This window comes from Varroa jacobsoni, unplaced genomic scaffold, assembly GCF_002532875.2.
Source record: "Varroa jacobsoni isolate VJ856 unplaced genomic scaffold, vjacob_1.0 scaffold_173, whole genome shotgun sequence".
NCBI lineage: Eukaryota > Metazoa > Arthropoda > Arachnida > Mesostigmata > Varroidae > Varroa > Varroa jacobsoni.
Window position 1 is genome coordinate 11789 of NW_019213075.1, and position 21036 is coordinate 32824.

General features: G+C 46.5%; 1 protein-coding gene across 8 annotated transcripts in view; it reads right to left on the reverse strand.

The window, feature by feature from the left end:
• The window catches only part of MEP-1 (zinc finger protein MEP-1), a 22422-nt gene extending 11637 nt beyond the window's left edge, over positions 1–10785 (reverse strand). Inside the window, exons 1-2 of one of the 8 annotated variants that reach the window (XM_022852195.2) lie at positions 8959–10785; positions 5187–5385 (exon numbers count right to left, since the gene is read on the reverse strand). The gene's annotated coding sequence lies outside the window, so the exon portion shown is untranslated. The other 7 variants (XM_086972908.1, XM_022852186.2, XM_022852214.2 and 4 more) reach the window with 7 other exon arrangements.
• Positions 10786–21036: the final 10251 nt, after the last annotated feature.

Below are 21036 nucleotides of genomic sequence, written 5' to 3' on the forward strand. Positions count from 1 at the left end.
ATGAGCCTGAACTATTTCGCAGTCACAAAGATTCGCATTCAGGGACAACAAGATATCGACGCTAGCAAACAGACAGCCCACACGTGGCCAGACATTTACTGTCAATACCACCTAGGTCATATATGTTATATATATATATATATATATATATATGATGAATATATATACATATATATGAATGTCGACATACAGGTTAAAGAGATAGAGAGATATGTACACTGAGTACAGAGGCAACGACGGAGGTAGCGGCAATCCTATTTTATTCTATATCGCAACAAAGAGAAAGGGAAGAATAGAGCTACTATATCTATTCATCACAACTACGACACACACTACTACGACTACTCCTAGAGAACCCCCTTTCCCACTCCTTCTAAGCGAGCGAGCGATCGCCAGAGCCCACCGACGCCGACCCAAACGCAACCAAGCAACCACCGCCATTGCCGCCGCCGCCGCCGCCGCCGCCGTCGCTGCAGGCGAGTGTGCGACCGACGAAGCAAGCACAAGCAACGGGCAACAATAACAGCAACAGCACCGACATGATGGCTGTTGTCGACCGCGGCGGACTGAAAGACGAACCGCTGAGCGGTAGCAGTAGCAGCAGCAATAACAACAAAAACGCAAGCAGGCAGGCAGACGCAGCCTTGTTGCTGCTAGTGCTATTGTAGCGGACACAGCAGAGACAAGCAACCCAGCGGCAACATAGACCACGACAACAACAGAACCAACAACGATGCCATCGAAAAGCACGGCCGCAGCACCGCTTTCTCACAGCACAGCCAGTTAGAGCCTTGACTGCTGTTGCAGCAGCAGCAGCAAAAGGGGATATGAAACGGGACGGGACACTCCGTCTCCGAGTACCAACCACAGCAGTGGAGGCAGAACGAGCCGTGATGAGTGACCCGAGCAACGGCCAACATGGCGGCGACGCAGTCATCTGCACATCCGTCGTTTCATTGCGGTATAGTGCAGCAGAGGGGTTACTGCTGCTGCTGCTGTTGTTGTTGTTGTTGTCGTTGGCTGGTTCAGATTTAGTTCTAGCCATTCTTGACCTCCAAGCTCGCCGTAATCACAGCAGATCTAGTCCGATATTAGCAAATTAGTCGCTAAGAGGATCACAAACATATCGAAGCGGACATCTGTAATTGCGGCAATAAGTTGCGGTCAGGTTTTTTGTCGGCCGATTTAAGAATCAAGCAGATGCAGAACTAGGAGAGGTTTTGAGTTGAAAGGGGCTTACTGTAAAAAAACGGTTTATATTGATGATGAAGTGATGGTCTATCCGCATCTGATAATACTAATTGTTACAGCAGTAATTGGAGCTTGGAGGAGAGACGTAGAGTAAAGAGAGGCTCAGACAAAACAGAAGTACTGTCCAATAAAAAGTAGTTTCTTTTTAGCTCTTTTTCTATGCAGAATAGCTAAACTTTCATTCGATATTTGAAAAATAATCTGTATTCTAACGAATCGTAAGTTCTTTGTTTCCGGTTTGTTGTCACACTATTTCAATAATCATCAAAAATTTGGCCCCCCTTCCCCTCGTATTTTAGTTCCGCAACCAGTCCATGGTTATTACTTGAGGATTTTCCGAATGTTCCCGATGATCAAGTACACCACGCAACCCGTCCCACTTATAATCGTGCGATAATCACTGAAGAAATACTCACGATATCATAGGTAGCCTGCTAGATAACAATAACCACCATAGCTGCAACTACTTTTTCCCTGTCTTTCCGTCAACGAGCATAGAATCAGTCGACTTGCCGAATCGAACCCGCTGCACTAAAGCCAAGGTAGGAATTAGAAGTAACTAGAAGTTGTAGGTAGAAGACACGGCGTCAGACTGTTAGGCGCAAAGAATGCTGCCACTGTTGCATAAATGTTAAAGAGCCGATTCGGCTCCGACAGCTTCAGCTGGGGCAGTGAATGAGCGCGGGCGCTTCAACAACAGCAGCTGCATCAACAACGACAACAGACAGCAATAACGATTCAACTGCGGAGTTCATCGTTTCTGTACGTCGCTGCCACCATCCTACGTCCCCCCATTGGTCCACGCTGGTTGTGCTGTCACTTCCGCCGGCGCTGCCTGACGTTGTCGGCGCCATCTGCGTTCTTGTTGACGGCGACGGCGACTTCATGAAGTGACTGCTGCTGACGACAACTAACCGAGCGACCGGGACCGCTGCGAATCACCGCACAATTTGGCTCATCCATCCTTCCACTACCCCGCTGCTGCGTCCGCTATTACCGGCAATAACATAGTGGCGATGGAGCCGGTCATGGCAACGGCGATGGCCGTCGTTGCCGTCGTGCTGTTGGTCCCCCATCAACTTACGTGGTAGCCGTTGACGGCAGCTATAATCGCCACCACCAAAAGTACTAATGCTGATAGTCTACTACCACTACGTCAAATGGTACTGTATAATATTATATAGTTTGTAATATAGTCGTAATAATGAGGTGGCGCGGGGCTCTTCTACAACGGTGACGATAACAACATCGGCGTCGTTCGCTGGCTGTTACACCCGCCGGCGCCGCCGTCACTTCATGTGTGTTTACTCGAACGTCGATGGCGAAGAAGGAATTGACGTTTTCGGTACTGCTGTTGTTGTTGTTGTGCGGTGCCTGGTTCGTTCAACGCCGTTGCTGCTGCCGCTCTCGCCGCTATCATTCTCTTAGTGCTCTTGGGAGAAACAGTTCCATGTTCACAACAGCAGTCCAGGGTAACCTACGTTAGTAGTAATCACAGTAGTATTGCCACAGCGCCGTAGCCCGGCCAGGCCAGGCCAGGCCAGGCCAGGCCCAATCCTCCGACCAGAAGCAACAGCAGTCGTGGCACGAAAAGCACACGCATCGAAGGCTCATGCTTCTTCCACTGCCGACTGTGGCGGCGCTGCTGTGGGCGTTCTGTGCAGCAAGCGTCTCAAGTCCCGACAGCAGAAGAGCCACGGACTCGCTCCGATCGAATCTGGCAAATCCGCTCCTCAGCGATCTCTGAACCAACAACATTCACAATACCAGCCATCTACCTAAATATCGTTATTACCACTGCCACGGCCGACATAACTCAAAGTAGACCTGAATCCTTTTCTTGTTGTTTTTGTTGTTGTTGTTGGTGACTGGTTGCTGTTGTTGTTGTTGTTTCCCGGGGAGTTGCACATTGCCAACAACGTCGCGACAAAAACAACACCAATGAAGGACAAAGCCTGCAGCGCCTCGCAGTCGCAAATCTCGCAGAACAGGCAGCAGGCAGTGGGGAGCCGGTCTGCTCAGCGCAGGACGACTAGCAGAAACTAAAAACAACAACATAAGGTGTTCATCTGATAACGACAACAGCATCGCCAACGAGAAGACACAACGATGAAGAGTACGAAATGAAAACCACCCATTGATTACCACCGCAGCAACAGCTACCGCTAAGAAATAATGACGACTTGTCCTACCCTCATACTGTTGTTTCTGACGTTGCAGCAACAACGTATTCTGATTTTTTAAATCATCACCAGCGTCATTGTTGTCATCTGCATCATCATTATAGATAGCAGCACACGCAATATAATAGGTAAACAACAACCTCTAGCATAACGATGAACTAACACGTATTACAATGCTAATAATCTGACGTTACAGGCGGTGCAGCAATGGCAACTGCAGTTTTCGCCTAGGGATCAGGAAGAATTGTGCAGAGTGAGTGGTACTCTGGTCGTTATTGGTCAGATCTGGCTGGTCTGTTATGGCACTGACTGGTTGATGGGGACACGGCTTGGTACGGTTACTTTACCCAACATTATTTAACCAATACTATCTAAAAGGATCGGCAGCGAAATAACGGCAACACCGCCGATAGCAGAAACAGAAAAGGGTTCACTAGTGAATGGCTAATAACGATATTACACTTATAGCACTATACTGACACAGTAGAAGGGCATGAAAATAGAAGTGATGCGCTAATGGGAATCATTGACAAAGTATTGCTGACAACAGATCACAAGAGATCGTAGAAAACAACGTGTCGAAAATTGGAATAGCGAATCGCTAGCATGCTAGAAGATTCCACTCGACGACAATTTCCGAAGCACTGCAAACTGGATGGGTATTTAGGCCGACCAGGGTTCTTTGACACGCTCACGCTCACTGTTTGGTCAGTCTTTTTACGGTCCTGGCTACCGACTGAAAAGAACCTACGCTCCAAAAATAGCGTAAATGAAGGCTATGATTCATTTTACAAATGTTTCATTTGCATTGTATACCGCAGCGACTAGCATGCGACACGCCACATTGTCTCGTTGAAACACCTGGTAGCCTCCAATATCTCCGGCTACTCCTCTCTCTAAAGAATGCCACAAAGATTCATGACAATGAGCTATACTCGCACTCTTAATTCAAAGAAGGCTTTCTCGCGGAGCCCACACGTCACTAGTACTCATAGGTGAATGCTATGTAACTAGTGACGGTAGCGTCTATGTACGTGGTATCGATTCAGTGCCACCAGACGCGTTGAGCAGGACCGACTCCGAAGGCTGCTCCAATATACTATACGCAACCCGTCTGACGTAGGCAAGCAAGTTTTTCTATTAAAGACATTGGCCCCCAGGAGACACTGCGTCAGACACCAATCTGCTCAGCTTACACGCAAACTTACAGACCATCGGGCAGCACGCGTATATTGGCTTCGACCACAACATTGGATTCGATACGTTTCAACCCGCGAGGTCTCGGAAGCACGCCGTTGAAACTTACGATCCTTTCAATCAGTTCAGGTTTCAGAATTCAACTTTATTTTTTTAAACGCAACACCATATCACCTAACTGTTGCACAATTCTTCTCATGTGTTACTTGTTCTGCTTACAGCAAGCACTTCATATTTACCATAACGCCAATGACTGACGGACTGTTTATTGTTGGTTGTTGGGGTTTGGGCCCCTAGAAGGACAACAGCGTTAAAACAAATCTGCCCCACCAACACTTCCACATATCAGTATAGACAATCGACAAACTAACTGGGCAGCATTCCCAACCTCAGTGGTGGCATACTATCATCGGACACGAATAATATATCAACAGCAGGAATCACGGTGAATTTTTAAAAAAGCTGTCCACAAAATGTTACTCGCGAAATCCACATATTACTATGGAAAAAGTACAGTATTCCAAGGCAATAACAACACACCGCAAACGCACTCACAATAATTGAGGCAGTAGCAACAACACGGAACGGTCGAAGATCCCTTCAAAATAACACAAACCGAACACGGCGACGAACAGCGAACATCAATCCCAGCGTGACACTTCTCATTGTTCCATCTATCGTCGTAGTAACAGTCGACAATCACAGATTCACAAATTCACATGTTTTACCTCCCGCCACTGTACGCACGAAGCACCTGTCAAATAGATACACATTAACTGCCTTTAGTACTTTAACTGCTACCTCTATTCCCACTAGCAATACGTTAACTAGAGTTCGTTGACGAGGAATCAGGACAATCACAGACGCTCGGCTTCACTGATCACCACTAGTAGTTGCTGTTGCTGCTGCTACGCTGGCCACCGGCAGCGGCAGCAGCGGGGTCTCCAACGCCGAGTCCTAAACCTAACAGCAGCGGCAGCGGAACGTGATAACGATGGTAGTGGCCAGACGCCACCAATATCATCAGGACCACTAGGGTAACGATCACAGCTATCGCCAGGTACAAGCGATTGACCACTTCGTACGACCACGACGATGGCGACGGCGACGACAACGACAGCAGCAGCGGCAATAGCCTCCTCAACAGCACCGGATCACACAACCCGCCGGCGACCAAGCAACACCACAGCACAGCACAGTATGTAGTACAGTAGCGTTCTCGATTGCTTCGTGGGGCAAGACAGGCTGGCGGCCCTATTGCTGCCCACACTTCCAACAAGCTCGAACCCCCTTTAGCTTACCCACAAATACTGCGTAGATTTCGGTTACCCTACCCCTTGTTCCTGCTTGAACACTCACACAGGATACCGACGACATTCGAGATTCGGTTTGAGGATTGGCTGAAGCAACCGCCGCCGGGCTAGAACAGAGTGCCAGTATGGCAGCACGCCGGCACGCAGCATGAAATCAGCGGAAGGCACGACGACAAAGCACGGCACGACCATCTATGTATCCACGAGTCACACTCGAAACTTCCTGCCGTACTCCCCGGGTGGGGTTTGGCACGGCAACTTATCAAACGCAGCAACGGCACTCACTCACTCCAGCCAACTCCACAATGATCAGACTGAAGAATGAAGGGGGGAAATCATGAGAAGAAACAACAACACTCTTTTCCAAGCTTCTGACTGCTACACTCGTTTCGCTACTCTTTTCGATAGCACACAGGGGCAAGGGGTCACGCACACTTATACACAGCACCATAACAGCGGCAACAACAACAACAACAGTAGCAGCAGCAGTAGCAGAAGAAACGCAGCTTAAACACTACTGGCAGCAGCAGCACAAACTCTCCTGACACGTTTTTCGCCTGAAGCAGTCACCGCTACTGCAGCTGCCGCCGCCGCCGCCGCTGCGGCAACGTTTTCAGGGAAAACTGTTGCGATTTTTCCTGACTGCTAGCGATCACCGATGACCGCCTGTCGCCGGCCAATTCGATAAACGAACACCAACAGCAGCAGCAACTGTGCTAGTGGCAAACAGTGGGCGGCCTTCTGTTTGTGTGGAGACTACGCACGACTCACTGCCACCCCTACTACGACTACTATTAGCAATTGTAATCGTAGTTGTTATTATAGCTGTTGCTGATGATGCTGCTGCCGTCGTCGTCGTTGTCGTCGCCGCCGCCGCTGCCGCCGCCGCCGCCGCCGCTGCCCTGTGCGCTGTCGCAGCAACCAGCGAGTGAGTGAGTGAGTGAGTGACTATCGACGAGCGAACCAACGAACGAAAGACCCGAGTGAGCAACCGAGCGCCTGCTGCTTGTCTGGCTATTTGCTGTCTGTCTATCGGGCTGTGCCTGTACGTTTCGTCTGTGTCTCGGGTGTGCGGCTCACTGTTTGTTGGGCTGTTCGGCGGTCTTCCCTCGCTAGGAGCCCGGCTCGCTAGGGGTGACTATCCGCGGATGCTATAGCGTTTTGCGGATAGATCCGCCGCCATGTTGCGGATACCAACCAACCAGAGCTCGATTGCTATCCGCACTGACTGCCGCTCGCTGCTGCTGCTGCTGCAGGCCGCTGGTGCTGCTGCTGCAGGCCGCTGATGCTGCTGCTGCAGGCCGCTGATGCTGCTGATGCTGTAGGCTGCTTGGCTGGCTAAGCAGGCAGGCAGGCCGGCGGCGACAGAGAAATTGTGTCCGACGCGGCACAGCGCACCGCACCGCACAGCACAGCACACAAATCGACACAGACACTTATACCCTAATCCATAGACACGGCCATATTTACAGCAAACTCACCACTCACACAAACGATTGTGTGCTGTTGTAACTGCATTCACTGTTACTGTGACTTCTTGCTGAAGGGCCCCCGGGGCGGTTTGTTGCTGGTGGCTGTGGTGGTATCGGATTGACCGACGCCGTCGCCCGCCAGCTGCCCAATGCTACACTGAAACAAGATGAAGTTTCCCTATTATTCAGCAGGCTTCCCAGCGTTACCTGCTGATTCGAATCTTAATCTTATAGCTCACGATCTAACTTAGGTAAATACCACAGGCTAAGGAAATTCTGGGTCTTGGATGCGTTACCATTGCCCGACGCAGTGTCATGCTCTCAGGATTCTGGAGGTTTCAGCAAAGCCTAAATAAATGAATCAAGATGTACTAATTTACCGTGCTCGGCAAAAATTTGAAACAGGTATTGAGCACTTAGAGTGGGAGTTTGTCAGCTGGGTAGAATGCAATTTGTACGTGACATTTGCATTGTAATTGTGATTCGTCGTACTTGTCTGCTTTGCTTGAAGGCAAACAGCCGCTGCGTTTTCTGCAAGCGACACAATCCAGATTAATACCCAAAAATTCGCTTGACGTCAGCTGGAATAAAAGTCAAAGCAACTATCAGCACTGCCACCGGCACGGTCCTTCGTCTCATGCGTGCAATGACATAGAACTATTATTATTGTCGATTACTCAGCTGAGCCAGCATTGCTCTAACAACTCCCGTAGAACCACGATATACACTGAATAAAAACAACCGCTTATTGGAAATTCAATTCAAACATATAAAGACCAAGAACCGAACACCACTGTCCACAACAATTTACAGTGTCCAGGGAAACTGAAAACACTAGCAAACGATGTTCTAGCTCGAGTCTCTCAATAGAACTCCAGATACACAACATACAGAACGTTTTTTCTGAAAAACCAGTGTCAATTCTCAATCGTCCCAAGTCTATAATGTGTCATGTAGAATGCTTTGTTGCTGTGTCGTCTCGGTGGGTTGTTGACCAGCACACAGCAAATCGGTCACCAACTTTGGCACACTTATTTCTTCCAGCAGCAATAGTATCACTCGCAACGACCACGTCATTGCCTACAACTTACAACTCTACCCCATTTCACAGCCAACGAAAAATCCTCGTAGAAATCCATGAGGATCATGAGTACGCCGTGTTGTTCTTAGTGAATTTCGGCTGGAACTATACACGCACTACTGCAGAATCGGTTTCATCGATCAGCATCGAAATCCTCGCTTACCATCGCCACAAATATTGTGCTTTTTTTTGCCGGCGGACGTGTTCCGTATTCTCAGCAGAGTCAATTCAGTTCGGGTCCCCACGTCGGGGGTTCGTGTTAACATCTGCACCATGGAGCACCCTCTCTTTGCCGGACCCCGCAAACCGCCCCCAGGCGCTCACATACGTCCACACAGCTAACCACATCCACACACACAGAGTACTTCAACTAAGATCAGTAAAACAAGTGACACAAAAGCTCCTCACCTCTCGAACGCCAGCGGTCGAGGGGAGGTGCTGTGTACATAATCGAGACTCACCAGCAGCAATAGCAGCGCTCACTACTGCCAGCGGCGACGACGACGACGACGACGACGACGACGACGACAACGGCGGCGGTGATGGGCCAAGCAGTCGAAAGAAACACAGGGGACTGCCTAACAAACAACATTCATTGAGGCTTTGCCACAACAGCGGCGACGGTGACTACTGCAGCAGCAGCAGCAGCAGCGGCGGCGGCAGCAGCGTAACCGAAACGAACCTAACCGAACGCTGTCCCACACCAAACACACTCCTGGACGTAGCACTTTTTAAACTCACACTCTCTTCTTCGAGTCTTTGTTGCTTGATGTGCACGAACACAATCGCTGACACCACCGAAGGTACCGAACACGGCGAATACAACTGTTCTTGTATTACAGTATATGTTTATATCTATATATATGTGTATATATATATAGTGGTGAATAGTGTGTCGTTATATGTGCTGAGCCCTATGACAATTTGAACGTACCACCAGCTCGCTGTACACGGCTAGCAAGAGCACTTTTTACCGATACGGCTATTGACTCCGTAGCGGCAACGGCAGCGGCGGAGGCTGCCTTAGCAGCCGAGGTAGTTACAGTTGCACCAGTATTAGTAATGGTTTATAATGGTTGGTAGTTATAACAGCAGCAGCAGTAATAGTAGGAAAAACTAGTCGACCTGCTGCAGCAGCAGCAGCAGCAGCAGCAGAAGCAGCACCGCCGAATTGACGAGGCGCTCTCACACGTCACACAACCACGAATACGCACAGAGACACAACGATCCAACGAAGGGACGAACGAGCGGGCGGCACTCAGGCAGGCGACCGAGCGACGAGATTGAACCGGACAGGCTTCCTACTTTATTGTCACACACACACACGCACGCACGCACGCACGCTCGCACGCACATACACATGCAAACAAAGACAAACGGGCAGAGGGGCACACGCACAAGATCGACTATACTCAGTCGATCTGTACACGCGAATGTACAGTAGTAAGATACAGAAAGAAGAATATTAGCACGAACGGACCCGAACGACTGACGATCGACTGACTACCACTCGTCTCTCTTCGCTGTCCTGCCGCGGCTGCCACTGCCGCCGCCTGCGATAGACGACAACACTGAACTCTGCTGCGGCTGTACCTGCTAACACTCGGCGACTGCTCCTGCTCCTGCTGCTTCTGGACGACGACGACGACGACGACAACGACCACCACCACCACCACCACACTGGCATCACCACTACCACTACGACTACCACTACGACTACTGCCACAGCGACGACGAGGAGGAGGACAACGACGGAACGACGAACTCTGGCTGCTGGTATCGGCAGCGCGGCTGCCTACATACAACAGCGGTAAGAGCAGCACCACGAATCAGCAGCAGCATCAACAGCCGTTGCTGCCGCCGCCGCCACCGTCGCCGGCGGCGCAGCTGAACCAGCCAACAACGAGCAAATAGCAGCCGCTACAGCAGCGGCTATAGCCGCGAGATAGTTGTGATGCTGTTTCTGCAGCCGCCAAAGACTCCGCCGTTGCCAGAACCGCTGCCGCCATTCCGGCCGAACACAGCGGCCTGCGGCGGGTGAGAAAGCGCGACAAACGAAGGGAGAGCACGGGAGAAAGAAAATGCAAGCGAGGGGAAACACCCACCAAGCCGCAGCCGGCACTTGGCATTAGCAGTAGCAACGAACGTTACGACGACGAGCGCGAGTAGAACAACTGGAGCGAACAACAACAGAGCAGCGGGCCGCCGCCGCCGCCGCCAATACAACAGACCAAGCCAGGGCAAGCGTATGTCGTCTGCTAGCGTGACGATGGCTGGTGGGGGGCGCCACGATCTCCAGTAAGCATAGATGGCTGGCCGGCTGGCTATATGGCGTTTGGTCGTTGTCGTCGTCATCGTAAGAGCAGTTGGTTTCGTTCGTCGTTTGCTTGAGTTGCTGAGTCGAGACGACGACGATGACGATGACGACGACGCCGCCGCTGCTGCTGCTGCCGCTGCTGTTGGTGCCATAGCCGAACAGCGGCAGCCTGGCACGAAGACGTCACCGAATGGGCGAGAAAAGGAGAAAGAGAAATGGTGCCGCCGCTGGCGGCGAAGGCTACGGTCTTGGTCTTGAATCTATGGCCGCGTGCGCGTTTGTCGGGGTCGCTCTGTGTGTGTATGTATTTCGTTATTAGGTTGCGTTTATGTGTGCAGATACGAGCAGCGAGTTCTGTATAGCTTTATAGAGCAAGGAAGCACAACCCTGTAGCGACCGCAGCAGCGGCGTGATGATGGCGCTGAGGGTGATGCTGATGATGGTGGTGGCCGTCTGCTTCTGCTGCGATGTAAACCGAGGGGTCTGAGTGGGGCCCTGAAATGCTGCTCACTGGACAGCCATTTCTCCAGAACGCATAAGGGGATCTAGATTTTTTAATGTACAAAAATCGTTGCCGGGGTTGTGCGTACGGCATTTGGCCAGCCACGTCATGTGATACGAATCATGTTATGGCATATAGGAAATGATGGCCTGCATTTGTGGGTTGGAACTATGCATCAGCAATGATTAATGCTTCATTGAAGGTAACCTACAAGAGACAAATAGTATAGGAAAAACCGCCACTTGGGATAATATGACGAGTGGCGAAGACGTGACAGCGGGGTCATCGTTTCAGACGTCAAAAGCGTAACAGTATACGAACGTAGTAAAAAAAACATCGAGTCACGCTTCAATTTCTTTTAGGACGCGCTGATTTGAGTTCCGTAAGCGATCAGTTTCCCCTTACACTCTACCGCTCTATATAAACGGTAAAGTCATTGCTATATGTAGGTACAGTGCGTACTTGCTAAACATTATCATATATTAACAAAGACTGTCCAGACCCGTCAGTATACACACTCCGTCTATCTTCATGCGTTCTGACAAAATATACAAATTCGCCGGTACTCACGTACCCAAACAATAAAATGTATCATCATTTCATGACGTTATCTCATTTCCGTATCGTATGTTGACAAGTAGTACGTGCTGCTCAGCTGACTATTATATCCCGCAAACGTGTGACGTGTGTCCCTAATCGTGATATGATTGCAATAAGTACTAGCTTAAACATTTTAATAAGACAAAAATCTCAGCAACCTATAAAAACCAATATTAGAGCCAAAAAAGGAACTTGTAAAAACACGCTTACACATAAGTGCTTTTGCTGTTACGTAATGCGGAATAATAGACCAACGCTGATGGCATGATCGAGCTTATAAATAATCACAACCCGTTGCTATTGCTGTTGTTATCGTCGTCGTCGTCGTCGTCGTCGTCGCCGCCGCCGCCGCCGACGCCGCCGCCACCGTCGAACGTATTTTTGTGTGTGTAAACCAACCAATCAGTCCACGGGGGGCAGTAGCATTAGCTCAGTGGCCGACGACGACTCTCGCCGCGTTGGCCATCTCTGCTACAGCAGGCATTTGTATAGTACTGCTGCTAGTGATGCTGATGATGGTGGTATAGGCACTGCCTTGGTAGCGCCAAAAGGAAGAGCGAAAATGGAGTTCGCCAGCCACCGTTGTGGTTGCTGCTAGGTGGCAATGTGCTTGTAGTTGTTACGGTCACCATTCGACAAGTGTACTCGGTTCTTACCTCGCCTTTATTAACGAGAAACAGCAGCAGCAGCAGCATTGGCAGACAAGACTAGAATGAGTTAATACTAGTAGTTATTACAACTAGGTAGGTGTGGTACAGGTACAACTTTGTAGTTCTACTTGGACATCTTGGACAGTTGGCCTGTCGCGTTCTAGGTGAGTCCACCGGCGGGCGGTATCACTGTTTGCCCGCGACTCGACCACGGCGTGTGTGGTAGGTCGCGCCAAAGACGCCGACGCCAGCTAAATCAAAAAAAGACATGATGTTGCCGCTGTTGCCCTGTCGGCCTCACCACCAGTGCCGAAGAGATGTTGCGCTGGGCTGCAGCTGCTGCTGTTAAAGGATGCCAGGCGACAAGCGGCTTGCGGCAGCGCGGGAAATAGGACTGGGGAATCCTCGATCGGACAGTTATCGTTTCCACTAGCTGGAATGACAACGGCTCTTGGCGTTGCTGCTGCAGCTGTTATTGCAAACGGCGACCCTGCTTTGGTTGATTCTTCCTGCGCACTTACTGCAGCTTGAGCCGCCGTCGTCGTTGAACTGCGCTGCTGCTGGGGAAAACAGTAGCACTCTCTCCAACCTCTTATAGTGGATATAATAGGGTTCATGTATGGTATATCTTTTTTTTTACTAGCGCTTTTTCATTATTCGCCAAATAAAGCTGGCAAACGCTATTATATATGCCATAGACATCTTGCAGTCGTCTGCTGGTGATATACGCCAGCATGGCAGTTTTTTGAGCTCCTATCTTTGCCTTTGCTTTTTCATTTATAGTTCGATGGTGCGACAAGGATATTGAACAACGTACTCCATTTTGAGTTTGGTGGGGGGAAGCTGCTACTGTAACCGCAAGCTCTCAGGCAGTCGGACAGTTCAATACACAATTTCGACTAGTGCTATTTGCTTGCTCCCTCACTCTGTCAGACACTTGTAGTCTCACTTGGCCGTCTGGGCGCAGAACTTCGATCGTGTGGAATCGGCCACGATTAGCTTACTTGCCAGGCAGCCAGCTTACAATGGAAATCTCGGTGTGTACTTGATGTGGCGTCTGCAGCTTTCTGTCTGTGTAATTCGTTACCAGTGCGATGAGCGTTATACCGGTTCGGCCGCAGACCGTCGCCTTCCTTCTGCGTCGACGAGTTATCAGGACTAAACAACGATAGTTGAAGCGACCGGAGGACGCAAAATGCACAGTGATGGTGGGTTCGCAGAAAATAACAGTGAAAAGCAGCTGGATCCGATTATAGGCTCGCGCTCACAAAAAAACATTGACGAAGTTTGTTTTTATGAGCGCCATAATTGTCAACCATGGCGCTCACACAGATAGTAACCACATGCTCGATAGCAAAACTGCTAGCTATTATTTTCTACACAAATTAAGCAGTGACTATTCGATTCATAGGTGATCGAACTGTCGGCGAGGAAAAAAGCGCAAAAATTTACGATATCAGGGCCTTTCTAATCTAACCTCATATTTCATTACCCTACATCCCGCTTATGAAGCTATAAATGATCGAAGACGAAGTTTGTAAAAACTTGCAGAACTACTTTTCTTTGGATCATCCATTGACTCTCTCTTCAATCGATCTTCAGTCGACAAAATAGTCGAAGACAAGACTTCACAGATCCCTTAATACAAGTTACATTTCTCGCTCAGGAGACGGAGGTAATAACTTCTAGGAGTCGGCATCCTTATATCCAATGCAACATACACATGGTCTGGTAATACCCTCTCAAGCTTCGCAGTTACATAATAAATTTTAAACACAGCTTCTTTGACCGCCGAATGGAACACGACTTTATTTTGAAATCTTCTAATACATGTCACAGGGTCGCGCGTAATGTTTCGAAAAAATTCTAAGTATTACTAGATTTTTAGCATTCCATGACAGGATCCGAATAAATAGATCTACGAAGTGTAAATCGACCTTGATTTCTCCTTACCTCCAACATGAGCAGTTTGCTTGATCACGTGTTCCAAGTTCGAAACCACGGGTATAAACTCCTTTACTTCTTACCACCTACATTCTAACTTATTAGCCGCAATTGTCAGTTCAACTTTTCTGCAAGATAATTTTCTCCGTACGTCAGCTGTACCGGGGCAGCTCTTTATAGTCGAGCAGAGTTGCAGAGAGCAAGGTTGACGGCGCGCGGGTTAGATAGCATGTTACATAGGACAGATGCTGTCAGTAAGATGATAAGTTCATGCCGTAGAAATTCCGTGTACCAAACGAGATCTCCTGCAAAATTACAGCAAATTATAGTGTACCGGAAACCTTTAACACGTAGCGGCACTGATAATTTTTACCATTTTCTAAACAGGTTCAATACTCAATATACCTTTGCACATACCTTCACTCAATGTCAGGACAATTGTTTTTTAATAAACAGTCGTAGATTTTCGGTCTATTCTATGCGAGCCCTATTAACAGCCACTGAGAGAACTTACGAAAAAGGAACCTAAATACTATTTATGGGTTCCATCGTCGAAGCTCTGCTTTCATGAAGCTTTTCTTCGCTTATCTATTTTGTCGCAAACGAATCAATTAAGATACTCTTAGCCTCACTCTAATTGTGTACCGTATGTCGTATTGTGGGGCTTGAACCTCCGATCCCCAACTGATTTCGCCGAAGACCTGGCTGACTTTAGTCAGTTGCCGGCGCAAACAGCTGACTCAACCCATACTTGTCTATTATATATGTGAGCTACTACTTAGTATATATGTCCATACATACACTGTCACACCTAACGTACGTACATGTTATGTACATAATATAGCAAGCCGTATGGTACGAATAATCACGCCTAGATAGTCCGTTAAGCTTCCCTTAGGTAAAACATCACCCAGACTTACCAGGTGTAAGCAAGACGCAGTACTGCGGGAGTCTGTGCGACACTTGCTATCAAAATAGTGGAACACTGCTCCTTATATGCCTGGGCGGTTCGATTCGATCGAGGTCAGATCCTGTCTGAACCTACTGGCGTATTCCGGCTAAAACCGATTCGGTCATTGAAGTCTCCCTCTCCCAGAACGAATGCCGCTGACCAAGCCATCATTTCATGGATTCAAGTCATTGCACCGTTGCTTTGTATGCGTGAGGTTTGCTGCGCTTTCCGTAGTGCAGAGACGCTCTCAGAATAGCTCGACTCCAGTCGCCGGTGTTTCAGTGCTTGTTCTGTAGACCGTAGTTGTTTTGATAGCTTGTATTAACAATTAGGCATTATTTGATCTCTCCCGCGTTGTGCACTTTTGGAAGACATCACAGATTACTTGCTAATTATGCTAGATACCATTATTGCATATATACTTTGCCAGGCATCAGTGACGTTCGATTTCAGTAAATGTATATTGTCTTGGAAACTTTGTCTTTCTCACGCTATATTACGATCCTTCTTTGCAAATGCGCCTCACTCGGCTTTGTCTTAGCTGGTCCGCATAAGACCCCGCTGAAAGTGCAGGCGACCTGTTTCTATGGTATATATACATACATATAAGTGCCACTTAGCCAATGCGATTTTGCGTGTCTATCCAAAAGCCATCTGCGACCGGAAACCCTATTGTGTAGGAATGTTCGCGTCGATCAAATCGACTTTTGCCAAGCTATCACACTTGTCACACAAATGTTCCGTATATCGCAAAACTTGACTTTTAATTACTTGGATCCGCTTTTCTACTAAATAAGTTCTAGGATTTTTGCAATTCATTGTACTCTCATGATGGCTTAGTCTCTACAGACAGTTTTAGCTGGACCATATTTTCTGGTTACCATATAATATATTAGTTGAGGCAGCTCAGCTATTCTGGAATTACGTCGATATCTCCTGTCGTTCATTGAGCTTCGCTCATCTTACTTTCATGGAGGACTTCGCCCGCTTCAACATCGTTTTTTGAAAGCATAGAAAATAAATAGATGGCATTTTTCCATATACTAGAATGTACGATGAGACGATGAATGCGTTGTGGGGGAACAAAACGTTATTTATAACAGGTCCGTATGTCAAACGTAAATGTAACAGCGTTACTTTAACGTAACATTTTGCTTTTAGTTTTATTTGTATTATTAAGCAGAATAGATTGGTTACACTCATTCAACTATGAATTTTTGTTTAGGAATTAGTTAGAAGCTACTTTCTGAAGCTAACCTTCTTTTATTCGTAACCTTTAAAATCTTACGGTAATAATACCTTCATAGCTTTACATCTTAATGGTCTTCGCTAAAAATAGATCAGTCTATAGAGAGTCTATTGGATAGAATTATAATAGAGAAGCTTCTAGACTAAATGATCGAATATAGTATTTCCCCACATATCCGGTAGAGTGCCTGTGAGGTTCTTGATATGGGGGATAAAGTTATCTATATATTTAGTCGACTCAGCGTACTCTACTGACAGAAATGCTAGACGAATGATCGTTTTCGCTGAAAATAGAGGAACATTTTTGAAGTTGGCTAATAAATCCAGTCGTACATTTATTCGAGCAGTCTCCAAGCAGTAAAACGATGCGTCATGCTTTACTCAGTTGCCTAAGATGTTAAACTCTTTAGAGTGCTCTGGACTATGTCACTCGTCGCTCGGTTTTTCGAAATACGCCCTACCATACACATTGATCCATCCAGGTTTTACAACATACCAATTCGACTTATGTCTGATTAGCTGGGGCTATTCTTTACTTTATTGTTAAGTGAATTAGCTATACTCGGCAGCCATGTTCGTGTAGAATTCCCGAAACACTTAGCCTCGTGGCATCACTTGCTTCTTATGAACCCCGTCGGATCTTCAACAGTCAATAGGGAACCAATGAAGAAGGGGGACGGGGTTTCCGTTGAACTCAACACGTTCGCTTCTCGATCGCTCATAATCCGCATATAAAGCTGTTTCTGAGGCTCCCAATACATAATTTTCTTCTATGATTACTCGAACCACATGTTCTCCCGATTGACCAGTAGGCAGTAACGGAGAAACTATATATTCCGGACGTTTGATTCAGTGCTGTTTTGTCATTTGGGCAAAGCAATTCTGTGAAGACTGAACGTATGATTTAGAGTAACAGTAAATGTGTTCGTATCCATTGTTGCTACTGGTTCTTCCGATTGTTTTCTTCGTTCGCATAGGGTATAAGCCGCGAGTAGTCAACGATGATTAGTGCGGTTCTGAGCAAACGAGTGAAAAGTCACTGAGCACGCGCTCTGCGCTCCCATGTCATATATATATATTCAATGAATGAAATAATTACAAACCGGTATTATTCTTAATATTACACGCGAAGTCTGCAGTCTAGTATTTCTGCGCTAAATCCAGTGCGTGTCGAGTGGGCATATAGTAACATAAACCAAGCGTGTACTTTTATCGCGTACGCATTTCTCGATATGGTCTAGCCAAAAGTATCTTCATGAGGACATGCATGCTGTAGCTTGAACTATATTAAATTCACTATTACTGCCTTCATATTAGCAAAAAGCCAGGCTGCTTATACGTATGGCAGGCAGACTATTCTATATATTCAAACCTTACTGCTGATACCCGCTGCGTATGTGAGCGCTTTGAAGAACGGCTCTTCTATGATTTTCTTGATGTTTGTTATCGGGATCGTTTGAAAAGCGGCCAGCCTAGGCTCATCATGATATTTCGCAGATCAACTACAAAGCAGGAGACGCATTTGCCGCGACCTTGGTTTCAGAACAATAGTTGCAGCATTCAAAGTTCAATGCATCACCCATCCTTTCCTTAATAGACGGCAAGACTTCGTTGCTTTACCATCACGAAGTACTCTATACACCTAACAGATGCAGCATATCTTGACCGTGCGCCCATGCGAGGAACCTGCCCCTGATCCTGTTACAACATTTTTCGAAATGCATTATCGTACAATGGTCCTTTAGACTTTATATGATAATGTATTTATAGTGTTAGTCGGACCTGAAGATTTTCTCTAGGATGTAAGGTGAATACTCACTGATCTGTTGAATAGTTACCTCTGGAAATTATTGATGGCGATTCTGTCATCTTAGGTTAATTCCCGACGAGTATTTCGATTGGAGACAACCTGACTAAGGGCAAAACTTACAAAGTTGCAAAGATATCTCTATTCGATGTTATTGAACCAGTCAATCAACTGCTCTATGTATCTCTCCAAGTATCATAGTAGGCGATATTTTGCGGAAAATATTTGTTCCTTTACCATTGATGAAAGCCTAGTTCCGTCTGTTTCCGTCTGCATATCCTTCGTGCAAGTAGCAACAGCACCAACAAATTACCATAGTTACTAGTTTTCACGATTCCCGTATAGATGACACATGCGGAGATCGAAGTACAGCATATGATATTTTTAAGCGCGAAACTGTGATTGCACACCAAGGTTGCGTGGGTTAATTGCTACAGAGATGATCGCTCGTGACAGAGTTGGTTACGTTGATAGGATCGATGTTGGAATGACAGAAGCGCATTGAAGTGCAGTGTATTTTTGTCGGAGGAATCGTGATCATGCTTTGTTCTTTGTGGTCCTCCTTAGCGATCTCCTGACTTCGAATTCGAAAACGGTGCTTTGACGCAATGCCTTGGATGGCTATTTGCCTGGCTGAAATAGGTGTGAATAGCTTCCATGAATCCTATCGTTTCACGAACGCATACCCGTCGGCAAAATTTACACGAATCTTAGCCGTGGTACTTCCTTAAGATAGGCCTATATCATTTATTTGAAACAATAATCTACAGCCGGTATATACATAGCACAGAAGAATAGTGCTACTATTAGATTTGTATTTCTTTTAAAAATGTTTGCATCGCACACAAGAATCTTTAAATTAAAGGGATCTGTCACTAATGGGTCTCGAGCTTGAGATCGTTCTATATAAATCAAGTCACAATTGTTCTCAACTAACCAATTGTTTTTCTGCACAATTAACTAGGATTACTATTATAGATTTTTATTTTTAACACACTTTAATATACGATGCATAGCGTAGCTTTGAACATAGAACTCTAAACTGTTAGCGTAAAGCCCAAACATAAGAAGGCACTTTAAACATGCGCTACACAGTAATTGCGTTCAATAGACAAGTGATAGTTTCATTATAAGAATGGCTTAACAGCGAGTTGACAAAGAAAACCATATGTGTTCTAGTTATAGTACCTATAAAGATTGGCCTCGTTTAAGAATACTATCCAGTTCATATAAAAATCGACAAGGTATGTAGTATATGATGAATATGTCCTGAAAGGCCTAAGAGTAAAAATTCTATGTCAAACTGATCGTGTATATGTTGAAGTGGTATGCATCAAATCGCATATATGATTCTTATCAGAGATAGAGATTTACCGAAGACTCGTCAACCGGGTCCCGGGTAAACTTAGGTCTCTGTCTTCACAGAGGTGGTAAGAAGGTCACAGCTGTTTAAGAAAATTGACGAAGTTCTACAATAAATGTGGCGTGCATGCTTCTCTGCACCTAAGACTGATTGTTCGTTATTGCAACATTAATATTTTCTGTTTGAATTTGTTATCCGGTATGACACTTCTCAGATGTTATGTCTATAAACTGTCCAGTTTAGTCAGACATACTACAAGACATAATTAGAAGAATATATATTCTAAAATTAATTTTTAAGGAAATACTACGTATATATCTATGTATATATTCAATACGGGTCCCATAGGGTAACCTCTCCAGTTGATCGCATCGTAGTCTCATCTGCCTTTCTGTCATCACAATTCTCAAAGTTACGGATAGAAACCAAGTATCAGGGAACTAAGCGGGGAATCGTAGACGAATACGTATGTTAGGCTAGGTAGTTGGATATTGAGGGGAACGATTCGCAGTTAAATATAGTTTACTCTTTTTGGATAGAACTGTATTTGATCCCTAACCTAAAACCCAACTGTTACGGCAAACAAATACTTTTAAACACCTTGGCAAAAGGTCACGTGATTCATAGGCCGACAATATTTTTTAGGGCGTCATCTAGTAAACTCTACATTACGCTTCTATTATCAAACAGACCGGCTATTGTTATATAATGGGCTGTAAGCGCGTTAACCATTGAACGTATAACCAGACAGAAATCAAAATGTTAGAGTTTTTGTTTTGCAGGTTGGCTAACACACCAACTACACATACAATAAAGTACGTATCTATAATGTGCTAAAATTGAGTCAACGGGAAAATATACGATTTCGAATTTCTTTCGTAAAGCAGAATATGGTGTTTTTTTTTTTCGTATGGAAATCTGCGAAAAACTACTGAAAAATATAGATGTTTCCACAGTTCCTATTTGTGTTGGTTTCTTGAACGGTCTGATTATTATATGGACTCTCCCAAGTTGAGGTCGAAGATTCTGTATTAGTAAAAGGGAATAACGGCAAAGGAGTAACGACACAGCGGTGTGATAACTGAATAGCAATACGCGGAAAAATTGACATAGATCAGTGACACGTTTGCTGCAGATGACTGAAATACTGAAATGG